The 4,954-nt window shown below is 45.6% G+C and overlaps 1 pseudogene; it reads left to right on the top strand.

Moving 5' to 3' along the window:
* Positions 1-1,033: 1,033 nt before the first annotated feature.
* Positions 1,034-1,236, top strand: LOC139264929 (U2 spliceosomal RNA; annotated as a pseudogene).
* The last annotated feature ends 3,718 nt before the right edge of the window (positions 1,237-4,954 follow it).

Here is a 4,954-nt window from a genome sequence, read left to right as displayed (position 1 = left end):
ACTCATACCTAACATTCACCTAACCTTCACGCTCAGCACTGTTGCAAGCCTCACATCCACATCTCACAGCTTGCACACACTAGCAGCTATTCAACCCTGATAGCCACTTCACTGTAACATATTGCACGACTCACTGATACACTTCCCTCTTTCTTGCACGAGAAGGTGGTGCACAAGAGCAGGTAGCAGGAATTAATGGGAGGGGGAGAGGCGCACCAGTCAGTTTTAAGCCCATGGAGGAGACACTGCTAGCCATCATGGGAAGAGCTATTGCTGAGGCTGAGCCACCGGTGGGACTGAAGCGATTGAAGATGAGTGTATCTGCATACCTAATCCTGCTTCTCTCATCCCAATTCTCCCCATCCCGCAATCTCTTCTGACTTGCACGCTGCAGATACTATATGCATGCACTTCTTACTTGCTCCTCTCCCCTCACTACAACCCAACTCTTGTAACTTTTTCATTTCAAATACTCAAAAATTGGAACCTGCACAGGCAGTGGAGGAAGAGCCAGAAGTGAAGGTGAAAGCACACCATCACTCGATTTCACAGTCAAAACTACCAGCTCCGATACTGACCATGCAGGTAATTTAGCAAGAGCATAAAGAAGGACGTGGGGGGGTCTGCACATGGTGAGACACTGGGCACAAGTGCACTGGAACTAAGGCTGGGGGAAAAGATAACATAGGTGCTCGCTCGTCGGAGGGTGAGGTCGCATACTGTAGTTCTGCTACAGAAGACTCAGATGAGGACGTTGATGGGCCAGGCTCCACAAGAAGGCTGATGGGTGAACACACGTAAATGTTTGGTGTACTGGGAAGCCTGCCAGAAAGCCTGTGTCAATGTCAACGAGTATGGAGGATTCCAACATCAACTTGGCATAGCGCTTTGCGCAGAGCTTGGGACCATCTTTTCCAATATGGAACAGGTGGCCACCTCCATCAACACACCTGTGGAGCCAACCATGATGCAGCTTCTGATGGCTGATGTCTCAGCTTCCATTGCAGCACAAGCAGCTTGCATCCAACATCTGAGTGCTGCAGTCGGCCTTTTGGCTAAGGTCATGCGTAACTGACCTGACAGGGGAGTAACCATGACCAGAAAGTGGTTCTCCCTGGATCAGGAAGGTGGTTCTCCTATGCTTTTTGGAAATAGGAGGTGGGTGGGGGGCTTGACCCATCCACCTCCATGGCACGAACCTGGTATTGCAGTACTTCCAGGAACGGTGCTTGGGCTCTAGGCCTTTTGGCTAAGAGCAAAAACATTGGCGCAGAGTGATCCTTGAATGGGCCCAAGGTGACCTTTGGTGTTTTGATCTGACAAGTTGATCTGACAAAGAATTGGAAAGATTGGCAATGAATAAAACATTTTTTTTTTTAAATCTGAGTGCTGCAGTGGAAGCTCAGCCTGGTGTCACACAATCTCAGCTTGCTGCCATTGGAGCTCAGACTACTGCCATCATGGCTCTGGATACCAGTGTGCTAAGGGGCTTCCAGGGATCGCAGCACTCCAGCAATCTGTTCTACATCTAGGATTGCTGAGGTGCCTCCCTAGGGGAGTGGCAGTGGCACCATTGAACCTGCTATTCTCTGTCAGGATGACAGCACTCGTGCTCCCACCCCTGCCCCTCTGATGTTGCCTGCCAGCCAGCCCGCCCAGACTACTGCAGCCCAGGCTGAGATGGTGCAGAGGAGGAGGAGGAGGAGAAGGGCTCTCAGCAGGAGAACATATCCACAGAGGGTGTTTAGGGATCTTTAGCGGCGACCATTAGTTGAGTTGTCTGCACTTTACTAAAGAGATAATTTCTTTGGCTTAGAAATTGGACATCGACAGAAACCTGCCGGTGTCACCACGGCTTTGACTTTATGGCTGCTGTAATTGGCTGCAACATTAACGGGCAAAAATTTGCACTGGAGACTTGTAGCGCAGCGCTAACTTACCATGTAACGCCCTTCTGGTGACAGTAGTGCAGGCATGCGACCCGAAGTTCTTGTCCAGGAGCAGTATTGCAGCTTCTTGCGGCCTCTTGAGGCTGTGGAGTTCGCAAGGAATTGTGGGCAATTAAAGGGGCTATGAATTAAAGGGGCATTGCATTCAAAACTAATAAAAATTAAAATGCAGTGCAAAAATGTTGTTTTCTGTCCTTACTGCCTTTCAAAAAATATTTTTAACATTACAAAAGTCCCAAATGGAAATCTTCAACACTTAAACTGTGAATTGTCTTCCGAACCTCTGCAACAAAGGTCCTCTACCCATAGGGCCCAGGAGGCCCTCCAGAAAGAACAATGCAGGACCATATAACCCCCACCTCCAACCATCTGGCTCCAGCACCCAAAGAAGCTTCATGACCTGAGACCACTGGTCATCTTCAAATGTCATCTCCTACCAACTGCACCACTAGTCTCACACAATTCCCAATGGACAATCCTCCCTCGCCCCCAATCACTCACCTACCAAGCTGTACAAATCACGAGGCACAGCTGACATTACTAGTCTCACCTCAGCCCCTCGGAGGAGTCGATGCAGGTTATTGTTGGGCTGAGCCCTTGACCAGCGGTGGGGCTGAAAGGATACAAGATGCTGGTATTCTCATATGTTATCCTACTTCTCGATGCACCTCTTGCTTTCCCATCCTCCTGTCACCACAACTGCACCCTTGTACTTCCTCATTTCACACACCCAAGAAATGCAGCCCTGCCCAGCCAGTGGTTAACCAAGAAGAGGGAAAGTAGAGTGAAGAAGAAGTGCAAAATTGATTTGACATTCCCAGACACCAGCTCCTCAAGGTTGACCAGCAAGGCCATTTGAGGTGTCACCCACTGAAAGTCAGCAGCTTTTCACCAGCCATGCTGCAGCCACTGGTGCGGCATAGAAACAGAGAAAATAGGAGCAGTAGTAGGCCATTCGGCCCTTTGAGCCTGCACCGCCGTTCAATATGATCATGGCTGATCCTCTATCTCAACACCATATTCCCGCTTTCTCCCCATACCCCTTGATGCCTTTTGTGTCTAGAAATCTATCTGTCTCCTTCTTAAATATATTCAGTGACTTGGCCTCCACAGCTTTCTGTGGCAGAGAATTCCACAGATTCACCACCCTCTGAGTGAAGAAATTTCTCCTCAACTCAGCCCTAAATTCCCTACCCTACATCCTGAGACTGTGACCCCTTGTTCTAGACTTCCCAGCCAGGGGAAACATCCTCCCTGCATCCAGTCTGTCCAATCCAATCAGAATGTTACATGTTTCAATGAAATCCCCTCTCATTCTTCTAAACTCTAGTGAATACAGGCCAAGTCGACCCAATCTCTCCTCATACGACAGTACTGCCATCCCAGGAATCAGTCTGGTGAATCTTTGCTGTACTCCCTCTATGGCAAGTATATCCTTCCTTAGGTAAGGAGACCAGAACTGCACACAATACTCCAGGTGTGGTCTCACCAAGGCCCTGTATAACTGTAGTAAGACATTCTTGCTCCTGTACTCAAATCCTCTTGCAATTCATTGATTGCAATGAAGGCCAACATACCATTTGCCTTCCTAACAGCTTGCTGCACCTGCATGTTTGCTTTCAATGACTGGTGTACAAGGACACCCAGGTCCCTTTGTACATCGACATTTCCCAAGCTATCACCATTTAAATAATACTTTTTATGTTTTTCCTACCAAAGTGGATAACTTCAATTTATCCACTTTATACTGCATCTGCCATGTGTTTGCCAACTCACTCAACCTATCTAAATCGCCTTGCAGTGTCTTTGCATCCTCCTCACAACTCACAATCCCACCTAGTTTTGTATCATCAGCAAACTTGGAAATATTACATTTGGTTCCCTCATCCAAATCATTTCTATATATTGTGAATAGTTGCGGCCCAAGCACTGATTCCTATGGTACCCCAATAGTCACTGCCCGCCACCCCAAAAAAACCTGTTTATTCCTATTCTCTGTTTCCTGTCAGTTAACCAATTTTCAATCCATGCCAGTATATTACCCCGAATCCTATGTGCTTTTATTCTGCACACAAACCTCTTATGTGGTATTTTATCAAAGGCCTTCTGAAAATCCAAATAGACTACATCCACTAGTTCTCCCTTATCTATTATATCAGTTACATCGTCAAAAAACCTGAGTAGGTTTGTCAAACATGATTTTCCTTTCATAAATCTATGTTGACTTTGACTAATCCCATTGTTATTTTGTAAGTGTTCTATTATCACATCCTTTATAATAGACTCTAGCATTTTCCCTACTACTGATGTTAGGCCAACCGGTCTGTAGTTCCCTGTTTTCTCTCTCCCTGCTTTTTTAAATAGTGGGGTTACATTTACCACCCTCCAATCTGCAGCAACAGTTCCATAATCTATAGAATTTTGAAAGATGACAACCAATGCATCCACTATTTCCATGGCTACCTCTTTTAGTACTCTCGGATACAGATTATCAGGTCCTGGGAATTTATCGGCTTTCAGTCCCATTAGTTTCTTCAGCACTATTTTCTTACTAATAATCATTTCCTTTAATTCCTTTTGCTCACTTGACCCTTGGTTCCTTAGCATTTCTGGGATATTATTTGTGTCCTCTTCCGTGAAGACAGAATTGGAGTATTTATTTAATTGTTCTGCCATTTCCTTGTTCCCCATTATAAATTCTTCCGTTTCTGACTGTAAAGGACCTACATTTGTCTTGACTAATCTTTTTCTTTTTACATACTTGTAGGAACTTTTGCAGTCGGTTTTTATATTCCTTGCAAATTTGCTCTCATATTCTATTTTTTCCCTCTTATTCAATCTCTTGGTCCTTTTTTGCTGAATTCTAAACTGCTCCCAATCCTCAGGCTTGCTACTTTTTCTGGCAACTTTGTATGACTCCTCTTTGGATTTAATACTATCCTTAATTTCTTTTTGTTAGCCATGGTTGGGCCACTTTTCCTTTTGTGTTTTTGCACCAGAAAGGA

The sequence above is a fragment of the Pristiophorus japonicus genome, chromosome 5 (genome assembly GCF_044704955.1).
Source record: "Pristiophorus japonicus isolate sPriJap1 chromosome 5, sPriJap1.hap1, whole genome shotgun sequence".
In the NCBI taxonomy this organism is placed as follows: Eukaryota; Metazoa; Chordata; class Chondrichthyes; family Pristiophoridae; genus Pristiophorus; species Pristiophorus japonicus.
This window is presented reverse-complemented; position numbering and strand designations above follow the sequence as displayed.